The 21,521-nt window shown below is 31.8% G+C and overlaps 1 protein-coding gene and 1 pseudogene across 2 annotated transcripts in view; both read left to right on the top strand.

The window, feature by feature from the left end:
* Nucleotides 1-21,521, top strand: part of LOC145265587 (uncharacterized) — a 140,286-nt gene that overhangs the window by 7,646 nt on the left and 111,119 nt on the right. The window contains exon 1 of one of the 2 annotated variants that reach the window (XM_080121596.1): nucleotides 19,458-19,603. The exons of the other annotated variant lie outside the window; for it this stretch is intronic. The gene's annotated coding sequence lies outside the window, so the exon portion shown is untranslated. Of the gene's footprint in view, nucleotides 1-19,457; nucleotides 19,604-21,521 lie in introns of those variants that run through there. 2 annotated transcript variants of the gene reach the window in all.
* LOC145265815 (U2 spliceosomal RNA) lies at nucleotides 17,283-17,408 on the top strand (annotated as a pseudogene).

The raw sequence follows: 21,521 nt of genomic DNA, 5'->3' as shown, positions 1-21,521 counted from the left end.
TTGGACCTCTACTGATCCTGATATTCATAAATGACCTCCTGACAAAATTGCCTCTGAGATGGGTATATATGCTGATGACACCACACTCTATAGCAGGCACGACAGGAAAACAAATGAACATATTTCTAAAGAAATGGCAGAAACACTAGAGGATGACCTCCAATCTGTAGTGGAATGGGGACAAAAATGGATGGTCACGTTCAATGCCGCCAAGACTAAACTAGTTTCATTCAATAATTACAAGAAACCTTCTCTATCACCTATAGTAATGGCCAACGATTCTTTATCTGAGAGTACATCTTTCAAACTCCTTGACCTAACGTTCACAGGAAACGAGTTGGAACAATTACATTGAAGGCATTGCCAGGACTGCTGCAGGGAAGGTGGGCTCTCTCTACTGTGCTAGAAAACTACTAACACCCGAAAGTATCCTGTACCTCTATAAGGCAACCATTCGCCCATGTATGGAGTATTGTTGTCATATTTAGGCTGGTGCATCGGCTACTAGTCTCTCGCTCCTGGACAAGGTTCAAAAGAGAGTCGGAAATCTGATAGGTCCTGAACTGACATCTAAGCTTCAGTCTCTGTCCCATCGACGAAACATTGCATCCCTCTGCCTGTTCTACCAGTATTTTAATGGTGAATGCTCTAATGAACTGCAAGCACTTGTGCCCCCACGACGTGAACACCCTCGACAGACCCGACAGGCTACAAAATCCTACCCCCACACTGTAGAGATCCCTAGATGTAAAAGATCTTTCTACTCCAGTAGTTTCTTCCCCAGAACCCCAGAACCGCTAGACTTTGGAATTCCATTCCAGGTCCCTGCTTCCCCAACTGTACTGACGTGCAGAAGTTCAAGTGCAACGTGAACCGACATCTTGCTGCCCAAATCCCGACATAGTACCCCAGTTTGTTTGTTTAGGGTGAAAATGTAATAAAAAAAATAGAAATGCTATTCCAAGTTTCTAACCAGTCACAGAGCACATTTAGAAAACTATAATTATCACTATTTAATGTAAATGGATTAGCATATTTATTACGAAGTCGACAACCCTTATATGGTGTTTTCACATTCAGTATTGTCCACCAAATATAAAATATTTGAATGTATTCTGCGATTTCTGCATAATTTGGCAAGCATTCCTGTTTTCCTAAGGTAAGTATATTCGTTGAAAATTTGCAAAACCAAATTAACATTTTGCCTTTCAAAAGTAGTCGGAGAAAGAGCTTTTGAAGTCAACTTGTAGCAATATTTCACAAGTGATTGAGATTCTAGGGCATAAAGTTTATGTAAATCGCATTGAAATTTTGCAGAAATAAGTAGTTATCAAGATATAAAAAGTTGTTTTTTTTACATTGTATTCTTTGTTGGCCATCTTTATGGCGCGCGCGTACATGCGTAAAAAAGATGTGCGCCAAAGAATACAATGCATAAAACAACTTTTTATATCTCGATAACTACTTATTTCTGCAAAATTTCAATACGATTTCCGTATTCACGATAGTCGAAAACCTATAAAAGTAGTCATTTAAAAGAAAATTGTGTAGGTGGATCTAATCTAAAAATTTACCTATTTTTCTTTCATTAACTATTAATAGTTTACGCACTTGTTTGGCCATTAAATTATGAATTAATCAAAATTGTTATAAAGCTTTAATTTAATGGCAACCATCTCACAGCTGGAAACTTCAATATAACAATATCATTTGGTAAATAAATAAATCGGTATTTATGCAGTTTACCTAACTAATAACAGGTATTAGTGCAGTTTAACATCTACAAATTGTTTTCATTTTAGGAGAGTTTCGTCTGCGCAACGTAAAAGTTAACAAAGCCTTACCGCCTCCATTTGCCGAAAATGGCTTTTTAAATTTGCTTGCGAATGTTAAACTGCAGAAGTGCCTAATAAAGTTATTTAGAAACCTATTCTTAATTTAAGGAGGGGTGGCTTACTTTATTCTCATCTAACAATTTAATAAGCAAAAAAATAACATAAAAAATTGGGAAATTTCTGTAAATTAACAACAGTAAAAAAAAAAAAAAAAAGGGAGAAAAATACAAAAAAAAAAGATTTTTCTTACGACCTAACCCAGCGTAGTATAAACACCCCAACCTCCCCATATTAAGAATGGCTTTCGGAATAAACACCCCCTGAACCTCCCAATGTTAAGAACGGCTTTCGAGGTTGGGGGTGTTTATTCCGAAAGCCGTTCTTAACATGGGGGGTTGGGGTGTTTATAATAAGCTGGGGAACGTCGTAACAATTTATGATTTAAAAAATAGCACAGATCACTCTGCATTAGCACCTACATACACACACACACACACACAAACACACATATATATAACTACTTCAAGCCTGAAGAATCCTATAAATATTTCATGGTAATATAGTTGAACTAAAAAGATAAATGATTTTTCTTATTTAGAATTATTTAAACAAGGAATTCCGTTTTACGATATCGCTTTTATTGTTAAGTGAAAGTACATAATATTTTCACCATACTCCCCATTTTAAATAAGTTTTTAAATGACAATTTATTATTTCAGCACATAAATTACATGTCAAATTCATTTTCATATACATACTTTCATTTTTATTTTAAAGTACGTTCTAAAAAAATAAATAAAAATAAAAAAAGACGCATTTTTTTTTTTTAAATATCTCAAACATTTTAACACTTACTCTGCTATATTTAGATGGAGTTAAATCCTTTCTTTTTATTGCATTAATCCACTGATAAATTATTTGCTTTTTGGGGAAATGAAAACACGTTAACTTTTGGTTCATTTTCGTAGTTACCTGGACATTTTGGGACTATACATCTCGACGGCATGTTTAAATTTCTTTAACCCTCCAAAACTTTAAACCCACTTCCAGTTTAGTCATGAGACACGTGACCAAATTTCAACAGACCGATGTTCATGACATCATCAGACTAAATTATAGTTGTCGCTAGGCCATCATATTACGGTAGCCACGATGAAACTTAATAATTCCTATTTTTACCTGCAAAAGTACTACTGGATCATTTTTCGTAAATTTGAAATTCATACTAATTTCCACATGACACATAAGTATATAATGTTTTCACCTGAAATGTGTTGGTTTAAAAGAGCACTAATATAAACAACCACCGAAAAAACCCACCTATTTATTTGTTTATATATATATATATATATATATATATATATATATATAACTACTTCATTTACTCACATAAAATTAATATATGAAAGTATAGATTTATTCGTAAACTTTAAGTATTTACTTCAAAAGTGCTCAATGCGTAAGTAGAGCTAGTTAGTAATTTATAAAATATATATGGCGATTAAGCTACACTGAACATTCGGCGTTTCATCCACTATAGGATTCGTCAGGCTTATGCGCGAATTCTGTGGTTGTTTCTTGTTTATATATATATTTAGTAATTTGATTGATAATGTAAAAATCAAATTATAATTAAATTAAAAATCAGTTTCATAAGAAGGAACAACAACAAAATCAATTATTTGTACGATCGTTTCGGAAAACTGTTTTTATTGTGGTGGACATCAAGTTACGGACAATAATTATTACATATAGTTTTTTAATAAACAAGGTTTCCTCATCAGCAAATTGTGAAGGGTTTTTATTAAATTTAAAAGACACGATAAATAAACCTAGCATTAAAAGTAAGGCAGATGTATCTGGAAAAAAATTTAAATAAAGGTCTGGATTTAAACTTGATAACAAAATTAATATGGGTTAGAGATAGAAAAGAAATAGAGTAAAATATAAATTTAGTTTAAGTACAATATTATACATACATACATACATACATACATACATACATACATACATACATACACAAATATATACATATATATATATATATATATATATATAATATATATATATAATTACACAATAGCAGGCCACCTAGCGTTGCCTGGTCGAGATTATTATTCATGCAGATTTTATATTTTAGAGCCAATTTTCTATTGATTATCATATTGTACCTAATATATAGTTGTGATTTTAAAAGTAAAAAAATGACTTGTGCCATCAGTTAGAATAAAAACCAAAACATATATCTCTTATATATATATATATATATATATATATAATGTATGAGCTAAATCCACACATATACAAAAAAAGGAAAAAATAATGTTTAACCTACAATTTTTAATTAGTGTATTGCACGGAATCCCCCCCCCTCCGGGTATAGTCGACTTAAGCCAGGTCATGGTCAATGGTTTTTTTTGTTTTTTTTTATTTTGACTTCTTAGCAGCTATTTTACAGATTAAAAACTAAATTGAAAGTGTGTTACATGTCCAAATATCGTATATATTAAATTTCAACTCTGTAGACCAACTATTTAGTGAGGAGTTTGGTAGAAACTTTTTGCACACGCACTGATAGTATAACTTTATATATATACTAGTCTGGGTGCCCGGCATTGCCCGGGTGTTTGGAGATGTAAAAAAAAAAAAAAAAAGTGGTAGTAGGTAGGCAGACTCGAACCTGTGACGCAAAGGCGCAAAAGAAAGTGAAAGGAAATCTGACGTCTTATCTTTATTCCATGACGTGACCGGAAGCGTAACGCGTTCAAATTTAATGTTGTTAATCAAAAAGATGACTTGCAGAAATGGCGTTTTTAAATCTCCTATGAAGGTTGTTTTTAATGTGGGGGGAAACCCTGCTCCCTGCAAAACAGGGGGCACTCTGGCAGTATCCAAATGAATAGTAATTGTCTCATATGAAGGGTTTCCTCTACATTGACCAAGAACCAATTACAGAACAGATACCACCCAGCTCGAAGGCCAGGCATTTGCGAATTACAGAACAGATACCCAGGTGAAGGCTGGGAGTTGGCAGTTGCATTCGATTAGTTTTGCTTTATTTACGTGAAAAAGAGAAACAAACAGCTGACACGACGGAACGGTGGGAATATTTTAAAACTCGACCAAAAAAATGAAAGAAACTGTGTCTGTTTGCGAATCTGAGATATTACGATCTAGGAAGTCTGTAAAAATTTCTTGCGGAATCTAACCGACACGAGAACCCCGATGCAGAAAGCCTTTCGTGGACATACACAAACGCGCGCGCCCATTTGGCTTTTATATATTAGACTAGCGGGGGGTACCCGGCATTGCCCGGGTGTTTGGAAGTGTGTGTGGTTTTGGGTAAATCGAAACTGCGGCAGGGGGGGGGGAATAAAAATAAAAAGTTTGGGTAGGGTAAGTATGAGGATCGAACCCGAACCCTTGAGGCAAAGTTGGAAATTAAAGTGTGAAAAACAAAACGTGCGATATTAACCACTGGGCCACCGCGACATACAACGGAAACATGTTTAAATTTATTCAAGTATTAAAAACAGAATTGACACGTGGCCGCAATAAAAGTTAAGTCTGCTGCTTCTATTTGACCTCATTAATGAGATCAAATAGAAGTCGCGCAGTTGACTTTGCTGCGGGGAAGCATTTGGCTTTGTTTACCCAATTCCCCAAGATGTTGGGGAGGAGGAAACCAGGTCCCCATTGTCCAGATTGAATAGCAATTGTCTGATATAAGGAGTTTGGCCCCACATTGATCAAAGCTGATTGCTTCTGGACGTTTCCCGGTGCAATTGCCAGGAACAGTAGCTTTGAATTAGTTTCGCTTTTTATACGAAAAAGCTGAACAAACACAAGACTGGCTGAAATAGCAATAATTTTGTAAAAATTGACGTAAATAAATCTAAAGGCGACCCGCATTTCCAAATCCTAGATATTATTATCTAGGGGGTATATAAACAGTTCTAAGCGATAGTAACCCCCCCCCCCCGGAGCGTCGGCGAAAAAAGCCTTTGCGAGACATACATGAAATGGTCACACACATTTCGCCTTTTATATATATAGAAGGTAAACAAAGGAGTATTTCAGTGTGCTACATTTTCATCTTAAATTCTACGCTGTTATGCAAAATGTAGAAACTATGCATAAATAGAATTCAGCATAATAGTGAAATGAAACCAAGCATTTAATAAGAAACCATGAAAATGAATAAGCAATTAACACTTGTTTTTCAGAGGAATATGCGAATTAGTTAACTTTTATATACTCGCTTGCATATGCATGACCAAGTATATTAAAAAGTTTGTTTCAATAATTTTTAAATAGAAAAAGTAGGCTTTTAATATCAGTGTCAGAGCAAGAAAATGCGACTTTATAGGTATATAGATATATAATATTTTTTGACAACTTTTTTGTTTTGTTTATATTTCTAAATACCCGGATCTATTTAAGGATATTACTGTAAAAAATCCTAATATTCTGATACTGTCAATCGTTTCGATCAATAGTTCTTTTAAAAGTTAGCTATGAAAACAAATTTAGGAAAAAAGGGACAATTTTTGCTAGGTAAGAAAATAGGGAAATTACGAAACAACTATTGATTGAAATTAGATTTTATATGACCATTATTAAAGGAGATATAATTAAACAAAAAAAAAAAAGGTTACCCCCTCCCCTAAAAAAATCTATTTTCAATCGATATTTATTTTTAATTGCCCAATTTTCTTAACAAGAAAAAATTGTCCTTTTTTCTGAGCACCAAGAAAATATAGATCAGCTATTGGTAAAACTTCAACTATTTTATCCTTAACTGTTGTCTATAATGGTTGGTTATAGTCAGCTAACTTCCAGGGTAGTTGCTTCCGAAAGTGTTGACAAGGGAAATCAGTTCCATCACTATTATAATTCTTTAGTATCGTAAAGCGATTTATTGAAATAAAATCTAAGAAAAGGATATTATTGAAAAAAATAACAAAATTATAAAAAAGATAAAAAGAATACAATTAGTCTTTATTTGCACTTTTAATAACAAAATTAAAATTAAAAAAACAGTTTTGATATTTTATAAGTTATAGATTTATGAAATTATAAATGTTTTTTTGTTTTTTTTTTTAATTTTAAAAGTAAAAATTCTTTCTGTGAATTTATATATGTTTATGAAATATAAAAATAAAATTATTGAAATCAAAATCACAAAATTTCAAAATATATAAATAAAAAATGTATCCAATATATAATGTTCTTAAAATAGTTTTAAAAGATTTTTAAAAGTGTTTTCAATAATTCTTAAAAAAAAAAAAATTAAAATTTATTTCAATAATTCTTAATTAAAAGAATGATCAGAAAACATTAAAAAAAAAAAGAGTACATGAACAGGGGAGATATAGACGTGAGAAAAAAAAGAAGCGAAGGAACTAATTTGTCTTGTCACTGCTTCCAGTAGCAGCCACGCTGGAAATTAAGAAGTATGTTGGCGGAGTATAACCCAAGGGTTCTATGTTGATGAAGTGGCAACGTCATATAGCGGAGGCCAAATTTTCAAGGTACACCAGTGAGAGCGGATCACATTGTTAGGAAGAAGAGGCGTTATACCATGACTGATGTAAATATTTAGGTGTCGTGATTATGACCTCTTCACCCTCTATATTAGGCACCGCCAAAACTGGGGGGGGGGGGCAGGTCAGTACTTTTTGACGGACCGTCTTTTTAAAAATCTACCAAAAATCAGGTAAGTATCCGATCAATACGAAATTTTCAGCGATTATTAGGAGAAGAATGAACTTTATAACAGTGTACTTATTTTTCATAAACGATATTTATATATATATATATATATTTTTGCTTACAAACCCCCCCTTGTTTTGAAGTGGGAACAAATATGCTTAAAATAATCATCTGAAACTGAACAAAACATATTGTGTTGTTGTAAGGGACAGAATTATAGATTAAAAAAAAAAAAAAAAAAAAAAATAATTTGCATACCTTATTTTGACGTCTGAATATCAGAACTTCGATTGTGTTTAATTATCCCGCTTTTGAGTTTTGAAGTGTGAAATTCGGTGAATATGTTAAGTAAAATAATTAATTTAAGTTAAGCAAAACAAAATAAAAAATTTTTTAATATTTATACGAAAAAAGCCATTTTAAAATTTTTGATAAATAAATTAACAATTTTTTTTTAGCGAGCCGAATAATGCATGACCATTATTAAACAGAGCATGCTTTGAATAATCGATACAAAAAAAAATTGATAAATATTGTGCCCTTTGTGTTAAAAATAGCATCATTTTTTTCGATCTCGTTTGAAAACGTTTGCCGCCTTTCGATTACGGTGGACCAAACGCGCTGAAATAATTTTTTTTTTATTCTGCTTTAAATTGCCCCCCCCCCCATTTTGGGGAGCCTGGGCCCCACACACATACACATTAAAAACCAAACTCATACAAATGGTCACCCATCTGGTACTGGTTAGCCTCAGCTTAATAATACATTGAAATTTTCGTCACTGAAAAATAAGTTTTTTTGGCCTGTTTGGTCTTCCATAGTTTTCTTCTTATCAAAAGAAAACGTAAAGAGTCGATCTGAACTCTACGTCGACGCGAAATATCTGGTTACCTATATGAATAAGTGGAATTATTTGAAATTCAGGTACTTATATTATAATATTTTTGCATATTCTCTTAGAAAATCATATTAAATCTTAGACAATAAATAAATAAATTAATTATTTCAAAAACCCTTTTTTTTAAATATTTAACGTACGTTTTTTGTGCAAGACAAAAAATGTCAATTGTTAACTTTTTGGGAAAATTTAACATTTAAAATTGAATTAAAAATAGTAGAAAAAGTTTTACATTATTCTGTTTTCTATATGATAAAATTCAGGGTTTTATCTTTCTGGAAAAAAAAAAGTTACTCAGAAATAATGGATTTTAATAAATGTAATTTAGTTTTAAAAAACAACAACAACTTGATTTTGCGGCCATTTTTGGCGGTGCCTACTCTATATTAACCGTAACCTAAGTTTTAGGTTTTGTTAGGTTCGTATTTTTGGTATTAGCACTGTTATCCACCCACATCCTTCTCCCCGAAAAAATGAATCCAACTTTGGTATTTCTACAGAATACAGTTCGTGCTGAGATAATAACGTTATTATTTAAAAATCCATTCTTAACGGGACGGGAGACCGTTTTGTAACTTTTGTGTACTTTCACCTAATAATCTATATATATAAAAGTGAACGTGTCTGTGTGTGTTTTCCTACGCAATAACTCTGTCAATTTTTAGTCTACAGACTCGAAATTTGATATACAGGGTACTGAGATTTGGGAAAATTGATGTGATCGGTTTTTGGCCAGAAATTTGGCGATTAAGGGGTCAAAGTTCAACGATTTGACCTTTTGAGAACTCTACCAAACTCCTTCGACAATTTGGGGTCTAAACACTTGAAATTTTAGATATAAATTCCTTGGACATGGATCTAACTTAATAACTTGATTTGAGCCTAAAACAATAAATTTTAAGGGATCATAATAGGGGTCAAAGTTTAAAAAAAAATTTACCTCTGCGGTCTCTTCCAAATTACTCAGACAATTTCTGGTCTAAATGTTTGAAATTTTACATAAAGGGTATTCAGAGATAGGGCAAGCTTTTTCATCAGTTTAGGTCAAAAATTTTTAGTTACCAATATATAAATGTATGTATGTATGTCTGTTTGCATGTCTGCCTTAAACTTTCAATAGAAGCGACGGATTTTACCAAGATCAGTATCGATTTAAAGTTCGACCTTTCATACAACAAATATTGAAAAATTGGCTAAAAATAATATCTTCCCCTTCAATTAGGCACTTTTCTAGAGGGGTGGTCACTTTTTTCACCGATATTTTTTAAAGTTATCCTCTCCTTTAGATTGTCTAGCCTTAATTTAAAAAAATGTCACTTCTGGTTTAGCGGTGGTCGTAACAGCATAAATGTTAGGTTTTACCCCGTTCTTTTCCTCCTTTGCGGTACGGGTTCGAGCCTGCCTTCCTACTACCACCTTTTTTTTTTTTTTTTTTTTTGCTCAACATGCACATCTAAACACCCGTCAACGCCGGGTTGAAATGCTAGTTTAATAAATAAAAGAAGTGCCAATGTATTACAGCGGTACCAGCTTGATGGACGAATTTGGAACTCGAAAACTTACACAATTGAAAAATGGTCTTAAATTCACCGTCTGCCTTTACTTTGAAATGTCCCAAAGACTTAAATTTTGAAGAAAAAAAAAAGTTTTGTAACTAATTCTATGAAACTTGACATGAACTTGTGAAAGAACTATTTTTTTCCGAAAGAAAATAATTTTATAAATGCATAACACTTTTAATTTATTCCATTATTCGTAGTTAACAATTCAGTTGTATTGTTTTTTTTTTTGTTTTTTTTTAAAAACTTTTTGTGCTGATACATTAGTGGTATCATTTTGAAAAATTGGGACCGCTCTAATACGTTAGCACCATAAAAGAGACTAAGAATTCCATTTAACTTGAAAGTCCTAGCTAAAAAATAGTACAGACATATTCTTCATAAGTATCTGTACTTTTAGGCAGTTCTTTGTGGAAAAACTTGTTGGGAAAAAAAAAAAATCATAATGGCGGATGAATTTTGTATACAAATTTAATATAAAAATAATCAGTACTTCTTAGTTATTATATAGTGAAATCTGAGAATCGAAATATTGAATTTCAAATAAAACCAATTATATCTACATAATTGTCATCTCGAATTTAGTAACATATCCAAAAATTACAAAAAAACCCAAAAAAAAAACCCCGCTATGATAGAAAATTATTAATAAAAATAGTTTTCTGAAATAAAATTCAAGTTTATACATAAACTAGCATTTCAGTCCAGCGTTGCCCAGGTGTTTGGAGGTGTATGTTGAGCAAAAAAAAAAAAAATGAAAAAGCAGTCAATTTTTTTAACTTTGACCCCTATTATGACCCCTTAACATTTATTGTTTTGGGTTCAAATCAAGTTATTAAGTTAGATCCATGTCCAAGGAACCTATATCTAAGATTTCAAGTGTTTAGACCCAAAATTGTTGGAGGAGTTTGGTAGAGTTCTCAAAGGTCAAATCATTGAACCATGACCCCTTAACAGTCAAATTTCTGGCCGAAAACCGATCACAAAAATCTTCCCAAATCTCAGTACACTGTATATCAAATTTCGAGTCTGTAGACTGAAAGTTGACAGAGTTATTGTGTAGGGAAATGTAGACAGACAGACACACACACACTTTCACTTTTATAGATATACAGATTCAGACTACTGTTCTTTATCTGGAGCATTATTTTCATAACATTTTGGCCGATGCAACCTACAACCTTCTTTAGGTGTATCTTGTTGAATCTTTCAGGTGAACGCAGAAATCTTTCCATCAAACTTGGGAAACTGTAGGTGGCACTCAAAATACAATTGCGAATTATTTAGGACTTCTATGCATGGCTGACAGAACGAGTGCATGCTACACCTGTGAACTAAATAAAAGGTTCCATTTGAAAATCTGTGCAGAATCCCAGAGTTTGAGAAAATATACCTGAAGAATTTCGGAAGTTACATTGATCAAAATATTGTGAAAACAACACTTAATAATAGTAGTTTAAAGAATCGAAATAAAACCAGAGTTATTGCATAGGGAAATGTACACAGACACACACACACAGGCACGTTCACTTTTATAGATATATAGATAAACAGCATGTTTTCAGGGGAAGTAACTCAGTCCATCTTATTGCAATTAACGGCAGATTTCATTGATTAAAAAAATCTTAAAAGTACATTTTCATGTTATAATGCAGCAATATTGCAACATAAGTAGATATTGCTTTTAATTGAAATTAATATATATGGATGTTATGTTTCTGAATTTTTGAGATGAGAATTGGTTATTCGTTTTATTTGGATGAGTCGGACTACTGTTCTCATCTTGAGTGTCATTTTCACAACGTTTCGGTCTATGTAACCTCCAACCTTCTTCAGATGTATCTTTTCGAACTCGGGAATTCGGACAGAATTTGAGCGGAAACCTTTATTAACTTCACGGGGGTAGCATGCTCTTGTTTTCTCAGCCATAACTAGATTGAGGTTCTTAGTAATTTGTAATTGTATTTTTCGGTTGCCCACACTGAGGATTGAACCTTCAACCTTCTGGAGAATATCAGTGTGGGTGACTGAAAAATACAACTGCGAATTACTAAGGACCTCTACTATAATACATATAGTATTGGGACATAATTGCTGAAAAAAATTTAAAGAAATAGAATCTTATTTTTTATTTTTATCTTTTTTTGAAAGAGGGGCAGATTTAATACTTGCATAATCCTCAAGTCTGGCATGTATATATAGCTATACTCTTATAAATTTGTTTTTTTTTTATGTATTGGTATTCATATTAAAAACCGTTTTTTCTATTTATTTAAAAAAGAAATACAACGTTATTATATATGGGTTGTGGAATTGCATTCATTTGCAAAAGATCTAGCTAATTTGCATATTCTTTTAAATATTCATTTTAATTACTTTCTTAGTAGTTTTTTCGGTTTTCTTATGGGATGATCGTCTTTAGTTAACTATAACATATAATTATATTCGTGCAGATATTCTATATTATTTATACTTGCATAATATTTGTGTAAAAAGGTTATAGTAAACCCAAACCTCTTTCTATGTATACTTATGAATGCGTGTATATATTTGTTTAAAAAAATTTGCCTATCAAACTCCTCTGTCAGTTTTTGGTTTACAGACATGAAACTTAATATATAGGGTATTTGAACCTATGTATATTTGGGTTTTAGATGGGGAAAATTTGTGCAAAAGTGAAAATTAAAAAAAAGAAAATGGATTTTGTCAGGTGAGGGTCGAACAATGGCATTAAGAATATGCATGTATAATGCAATAGCTATTGGTTCATGTTTTAATCTTTAGTTTTGCACAAGTAATTTAAAAAAAAAAAAATTTTTTTTAAACTTTTCAAATTATTACTATATATTGCGTCCAATATAATATAATATGAAATCTGCATTCATCAAAATATCATTTAAGCATATTTTACGACTGAGTAATGCCGGGTGGCCTGCTAGTGTGTGTGTGTATATATATATATATATATATATATATATATATATATATATATATATATATTGTGTGTGTGTTAGTTGTGGAGAAAAATTATGATAAAATTTTTATGTTGTCATCAAATTGGTTGTGCAGATGTATAAACACTGATAAAGTGTTAGCATTCCTTCCTCTCTACAGAAAAATGATTTTTCAGAATAGCCAACAAAGAAAAACAAAAGGTGGAAAAATAAATATACAACAAATAAATGTTACCAAAGGCAAGATAAGTTACTTTTACATACCTGGATAAGTATTTTGTGTTTTAACTTATTTTAAAGTGTTTTTCTTTTACTTAAAATTGAAAATAGTGTAAAGCCTGTCGATTTAGAATGAAAAACAAGATGGTGGTTGTATGAAATGTATTTAAGCCTCAATAATCACTAAAAAATTAAACAAAATACATTTTCATGCAATTGGTGACATTTATTGAATATGCATCAATTACCATTTTATTGTTTTAACTCAACAGGTTTTACACTACCTTTTTTTTTTTTTTTGTTAAGTTAAATACACTTTAAAATAAGTTAGAACAAAAACTTATCTGGATAGGTAGAAGAGTAACTTAGCTTGCCTTTGGTAATATTTATTGGTGCTTTTGCTCTTATTGAACCATATTGTTTTTAAATAGTATTTTCAAGTTAGTTATACAATATCTTTTTTTATTAAATTGTTAGATGACTAAAAGTACAGAATAGTTACAAACCCCCTCCTCTCCCGATGCTAAGAATGGCTTTCTAAATTCCATGATTATTTCAGCATGGTTCAATAAGTGCATAAGTACCTATTTATTTGTTGTGTATTTAATTTTTCACACCTTTTGTGCTACTTAGGAAAAATAAAAATATAAACAAAACATTTCAGTTACCCTAACACCTAAACTAAAGTTTCTTAACATATTACCACCCAAAACTTAGGGTTAATGGTTAAACTAATGAAATTCATCAATTTTACTGATTCCACATCCAGTATCACAGCGGTATAACACTTTTACTGCATGTATGGGCTACGATTAAAGATTTTTTTTTTTTTTTTTTTTTCATAGTATTACTTAATAGTGTATTTTAGCGAACAGAAATTGGATTAAAAATTAATTTATAGTTAAAGAAATTTTACCTACGTTAGAAGCGTTGTATGTATTTTGAAATTAAGAATTATGCATATAAAATACGTTTGGAAGGCTAGAAAACAGTGCATATTTTTTTTTATGAACAAATTTATTTGTTTATTTAGATATTTTGATGATACACATCCTTGTCAATGGAAGTCTGGGTTTTTTTTTTTGTTTCTTTTCTCTTTTTCTGGTCCGCGTGGTGGAATTCGATATTTTTTTATAAACAAATAAATTTATTTATAAAAATATATATATATATATATATGCATTTTAGGGTTTGTGTTCCTTGATAGAAGCGCTAGTTGTGTTTGAATAAAATAAATATGTATTAGATACGTTTCAAGCCAAAACAACGCATTATTACAAAATAAACAGATATTTATTTTGTTTGAAATTTATAAATATATTTCGAAGATAAACTTCATCGTCAGTATGTCTTTTTTTTCTTCTTTTTTTTTTTTTTATTGCCATGTTGTAGTTGGAGCATCGTAGAAATCCATTTGTTTTTTTTTTACAGTAGTCTTTTCAAATGTCAGAACGGTGTGTTTGTCACGCGGAATTCACGTTAGGGTTTGTGTTCCTTGATAGAAGCGCTGGTTGAGTTTAAATCAAGTCCAACGTTAACAAATTCCTAATGAACCGCCCCCTTAAGTAAACACTTTCAAATCTCCACACTAACGTACTGTACTTGCAATAATCCTTATCCCTGAGTGGCTTCCGGGCCTTGATAAGTGGTGACCACCGTGTAAAAAAAAAAAAAAAAAAAAAAAAGTATTAGATATATTTGAAGCCAAAACAATGCATTATTACAAAATAAACATTTATTTATAAAAAAAAAAAAAATATATATATAAAAGCCAAGTACGTCCAAGGATGGAATACTGTTGCCATATCTGGGCAGGAGCTGCCAAAAACAGCCTATCATGCCTTGACAGAGTACAAAATAGACTTCGTGGCTTAGTGGGGGATGCCCTTTTCTCTACTCTGCAACCCCTCTCTCACAGAAGAGACGTTGCGAGCCTATCCTTGTTTTATCGTTATTTTCATGGCAGGTGCTCGTCTGAACTTCAATCCCTGGTCCCCCCTCGCCAATCTTTCATGAAAAACACCCGTCTAGCTGAATCCACTGTGAAAAATTTCCCCCACTCTATATCTGTGCCTAAATCAAAACGCGGATTCCATGAACAAAGCTTCTTTCTTAGAACTGCACGCCTGTGGAACTCTGTTCCGTCTGCCTGCTTCCTTCCGGACTACAACTTGGATGTCTTCAAGTCTAATGTTAACAAATTCCTAATGAACCGCCCCCTTAAGTAAACACTCCATCAAATCTCCACACTAACGTAATGTACTTTCAATAACCCTTATCCCTGAGTGGCTTCCGGGCCTTGATAAGTGGTGATCACTGTGTAAAAAAAAAAAAAAAAAAAAAAAAATGCATTGCTTTCTAGTCTTCCAAACGTATTTTATATATGTAATTCTTAATTTACTTAATTTTACCCGTGTTCGAGATACATGTAGTAACCACTGGCATCCATAAAGCTGTAGTTTCAAAAACAAGAAATGCAATAGTTATCTTCCGTTTCAACCATTTCTGTTAGATTTTTTCACAATTCACTTAGCTGGAAGCATTAGATTGGACAAGAGAGATTACTGAATATTTCCGGTTTTTGAAAACAAAACTTTGACATATGGATACCATTTTTTTTTCTTTTCTTTTTTTTTTTTTTTTTAATGAAAGTTTAGCACGTCTCGTAGACGGATCCCTATTTATTTGTCTCCCCACAAGAGCAGAGTTAGGAATAAAGTTGGCTTTTAGTGTGGGGAAAATCTCTTTCGAAAAGGTGCGTTCTAGGTTGGTTGAACAATAGGTTCTTGTCCAGAATTCCCCTTATATTAAAAAACAAAAATCTGTATGATGTACCTACTAACGACAAAATTAAAAGATCATATTCCAAAAATCACATGAATTGATCAACTAGTTTTATTTTCATAAAGAAAATCATTTTAAAGTGATTGATGGGAATTTGTAGGCTTTAAAATATAAATCTAATAAGAATTATTGAGTTATATCCCTTTGTTTCTTGACATTTTTTTTTCAAAATAATGACCGAGACGATTACTTGTTGAGTACTCATAAAATTTGAGTTTCTTAGGTAAAAATATAACTACTTGATCAACTTACACGATTTTTGGAAGACGATAGTTTCGTTTTGTCATACGTATGAACATGATACAAATTTTTATTTAATATGGGGGAATTTTTGACAGGAACCGAAAAATGAAAATTGCCTCAGTCTGTTGTCTAAGTATAGAAAATTGTATCGAAACAGATACTACACGGCTCCTAACCAAATTTGCGAGGTATCACAGGGATGATTTTAAGTTCATCGTATTCTGTGTAACATCCATGTCAGCTTTAAGAAAGTAACTTCCAGATTAACCTATCTCTGCCCTGGTCTTTATTTATCCCTTTTCATTTTTCTCACTTCCTCCCATATTTTCATTGATCTTCCTCTGTGAACTTGATCTGCTAACATAACTTTTCTACGAAATGCAAAACTCTAATCCATTCTGTTATTAGTGGCCATACTATTGGAATACCATTCTAAGTTATTTGTGAATAATAGTACGTGTGTCTAAGCAGATTCCTGATTTCAAAAAGTGACTTTGAAAGTGTAAACTGCTTCAGCCATTTTCATGATTGACTCTGGATTCTCCATTGGAACCCTCTGGATGCCCATTCATTACAAGCACTAAAAATAATGGTAAACCCCCTTAAGTTATAGCAAGTTTCATTGAACGTTAAATGCCGGAAAAATATAATCATCCTTGGTGCTTGTCAAGAATCGCCCCCCCCCCCCACACTTGATGAAAAAAAAAACCCAAAATAAAGAAAAATCTTTACGATGTATGTACCTGTCAAAAAAAAAAAAAAAAAAAAAAAAAAAAATTTACTTTTTTTTATTTCTAATGTGTTTTTGCAACTTACTAACCTTGACAATTGTTAAGAATTTCCAACTGGAAAAAAAGGACACAATAATTGAGAAATAACTGTTACCAAAGACAAGAAACGTTACTTTTTAGTCGCATGTAAGCGACTCTATAAGTCATTCCGTAGGTCCGTCGATAACACTTTTGTGCTTGGCCTTTTTGGTTAAGATCAAAGGTCTGCTGTTCTTAGCTTTTTAAGCTTTTCTTGGCCTTTTGGCCAAGATCAAAGTGTAGTATCTGTTCTTACTACATGCTGTACTTATTGTGATATAAAGTGGGGGATCACTTTTCTGTATTAATTTAATGTAAAATGATCACCCACTTTACAACCAGTCAGTCTCAAAGCCATTCAAGTCATTCTCTAGATCATTCAAGTTGTTTTTGAAGGATTCCAGTTATTTTTTAAGCATTCAAGTCATTCAATTCATCCTTAAGTTCATTAAAGTCATTGTAAGTCATTTACTTTTTATTTATTTAAGTCATTTCAGCCCATTTTTCGGTGATTTTAGTTTATCTTTAAGAATTTCATGTCAATCCTACATTCACGCATTCATTCATTACACGAGAGCACGCGACTAATGGCTATCGGCCTTGTTCTACTTACCTGCTGATTTTTAATTTTTTATTTTTTATTTTGAAACACTTTTATTTACACTTTAATTTTTGCCTAAAATATACTTTGAATTTGTCTAAAAATAAAATTGGCTGCCCCCATTTTCTAGAAATCATTAATGTCTGACTTTTTGGTCCCTCGACAGAATAAGGATTGGACGTAGTAATTCTCTCCTATTCGTCTGTTCATTTGTTCACTCTTTTCTCAATAACCATGCCTTGGATTTTTTTGAAATTTGGCATAAACATTAGTCGTGGTGAAAGTAAATTTTCTGACTGCATGCTCGGCTTGTTTTTTTTTTTTTTTTTTTTTTTTTTTTTTTTTTTTAATCTAATTGTGAGAATAACAACCAAGACAAGAATACTGGTCCAAACAATTCAAATAATACAAATAGATGACAATTCTTTTGTTAGATGTAAAGCAGTTGGCTTGGCAAGGGAAAGAATGGGAGGAAATCACACTCAGGATGAGAATAGTAGTCTAAAAATTTCAGAAAAATGATATCACATCGATACGGATCTGAATACAAAAATGGAAACAACTGCATGCCTTTTCCGTTTTATAAAAACATTGCATATTTTTAAAATTCTAATGACGTTTTTGTTTTTTGTTTTTTTTTACCATTCAACAATAACAGCCATAGTCACGATACACCTCAAGAATGTTAGTTGTTACATTGGCTGAACCATTGTGTGGATATCACTCCAAATAAGAACAGCAGTCTAAACAGTCCAAATAATACAAATTATTAATCCTCATCTCAAAAATTCAGCAAACACAATAAGTACGAACCCGAATTCATACAAAAATGGAAATGACTTGGCGCTCTTTGTTTCATAAAAATATCACATAATTTGAATTCTAACGACTAGCTACAACCACTACCAACAATTTCCCTTACTCTCTATCTGTGCCTAAATCTAAACGCAGATTCCATAAACAAAGCTTCTTTCCTAGAACTGCCTGCCTGTTGAACACTTCTTCCACTGGCCTGCTTCCTAGTTGAATGCAACATTGTAGCCTTCAAATCCAATGTAAACAAATTCTTGTTGAGCCATACTCATAAATAATCAAATTCTACCCAATCTACATTACTAAACTACTACCTTACATTCATTAACCCTTATCCTTGAGTGGCTTTCGGATCTTGATAAGTGGTAACTCCCTTATAAAAAAATAAATAAAAAATGGTTCATTGCGAAAAAAGGATTCTTTTTTTTTTTTTTTTTTTTTTTACCAATAACAGCTCTTATGAAGATACACCTGAAGAAGGTCATAGGTTACCTTGGCCAAATCATAGACATTAAAAAGTGATCGCACAAGTTTGAATTATTGTGGAGTTATCTGCTCTTTTTCTTCAATAGTGACGAGACAGTTCCTTTTTACTTACTCATAAAGTGTTGGAGACACCCCTCCTTGTACTATCTCATGACGTCACTTCCGGTATTGAGTACCGGTGCCTAACAGTCTGAGATTGGCATGCGACCAAGCTGGACGTGTGCAAACGTCTTACTGTTGAGGAATGGATTTGCTCAACTCACTTGGCCTGTAATATATGTGAATACATATTTTGTTTCTAAAAATCCTGTCCCATAACATAAAGTTTGATTTTTTTTTTTTTTTTTTTTTTTTTTTAGTTAAAACATAAAACTACTTGATCGATTTGTTTAATTTAGGGAATATAATTTTGTTCATTATGGGTATGTATATCACACAGTTTCTTTTTTTTTTTTTTTTTTTTTTTTTTTTTACAATATAGGTGAATTTAAGGACAAGAACCTAAACATTGATTATTTCAGGGGAAATTGGCCGTGGCTATTATTACATCATCATATTTTAGAGAAATTTTAACTGTAAATAAAAATCCCTTTTAAATATTTTATAATGCAAAAAAAACTTAAGCAGGTAGGTAGAAAAGTAACTTTTATTGCCTTTGGTAACAATTATTTGTTTATTTATTTATTTTTTTCATTCCATTTCTTTCTGTTGGTAATTCTGCATAATCATCTTAGCTCTGTCTTACCTTTTTTTTTTTTTTTTTTTTTTTGTTAAAGAAAAAAAAAAAATTATCTCTTTTCCTCGCATCTTTCCTTTTTCCAGTAAACTTTTTTGTCTACACAAATTGATTAAATTTGCTAGAACTGTTTTCAGATTTCATGTTATTTTACGTATGTTGCTTGATTCCTATTTCAGTTACGACCACATAAGAGACCTAGGACATGGTAAAAAAAAAAACAAAAAAAAAACAAAAAAAAAAACGACCTAGGACGTGAGATGGACCAATGAAAATGCTTTTTGAAACTTTAGCATTACTCTCACCTAAAAATCTTTCCTGTATTATCAGTGATATTATTTTCCACTTAACTCTGTATTATTATTTTTGTTTTTGTTTTATATTTTTAGTCTTCCTAAATTGAATTGATCAGTTTTCCATGAGTTGATCATATATTAAAATCTTTTACTTTGTCTTAAAGCTTATAAATTGTTGGTTCTTGTTCACAATCCAACCGAATTGAAAAAAAAAAAATACAGAAAAATCTTATGTATGTACCAGTCATGGAACAAAAATCTCATATTCCAAAAATCATGTGAATTGATTAAGTTTTTTTTTTTTTTTTTTTTTAATCAAATTTTATAAGGAAGCGAAGATGGTGTGTCCTGCTCTACTATATTTATTAAATAAATGGATAGAGACAACTAAATTCGAACTATCAAAATCTGTCTAGTAATGGCTACAAATTTACTTTTAACCAACAATCGTAAGAAGTAATTTTTATAAACGGACCAAGAGTATAAAGACCTCAGCCAATACAAGAAACAAAAGGGACAGATTTTAGTTGTTACCGGTTTGACCTTGACGTCTACTCACATATATGGCCTCTGTAAAAAAAAAAACAAAAAAAAAACATAAGATAACCAACATGTTGGGATTTTCATAGATTTATTATGTAAATTTTTTTTTTTTTTTTTTTTATTAATATATATTTACACAACTTTTTTAATAAAACTATTTAAACCAAACTTTTTAATGGCAGGTATTTTATTTTTAAATAAGGAAAAGAGCCTGCTGTTCCAATCCAGTGTTCCATCTGAGCTCCAATCTCTGCCCCCCCCCTCACCAATCTTTCATGATAAACACCTGTCTAGCTGAAACCGCTGTCCATAATTTTCCCCACTCTTTATCTGTGCCTAAATCAAAACGTAGATTTCATGAACAAAGCTTCTTTCTTAGAAGTGCACACCTCTTCCGTTTGCCTGTTTCCCACCTGACTACAACTTGGATGTCTTCAAGTCCAACATAAACAAATTCCTGATGAACTGCTTCCTTAAGTAAGACACTTTATCAAATCACCAATACTAACGATTACTATGATACTATCCCATTGATTACTGTACACGCAATAACTCCGAGTGGCTTTCAGGCCTTGATGAGTGGTGACCACCATGTAAAAAAAAATAGCTCTCATTATATCCTTCTTGGTCCAAAAAAACTACTTAATAAATTTACGTGATTTTTGGAATATGACATTTTCGTTTCTTGATAGGTATGTCCATCAAAGATTTTTCTTTATTTTTGTTTATTTAATTAGGTTGACTTCTGAACAACAACCAAATTGTTTTATGTAGAGTTTTTCCAGTTAAAACATTCTTAGTCCAATCATGTTGCAACAGGGTTATAGATTTGAAAGGTATAAGTTGTCCGACTCTGATCCCAACAATTCTGATACTCCGACTCCTTATTTTAGTCTTCCAATATTCAGACTCTTTTTTTTGTTTCTGTGTCAGCATTCACTGCGGGGTCACTTGAGCCAGCTCCGACTGA

The sequence above is a fragment of the Euprymna scolopes genome, chromosome 40, assembly GCF_053919585.1.
Source record: "Euprymna scolopes isolate OS-2025 chromosome 40, ASM5391958v1, whole genome shotgun sequence".
Taxonomy (NCBI): domain Eukaryota; kingdom Metazoa; phylum Mollusca; class Cephalopoda; order Sepiida; family Sepiolidae; genus Euprymna; species Euprymna scolopes.
Note: the sequence above shows the minus strand (reverse complement) of the source record. Positions and strands in the feature narration are given on the sequence as shown.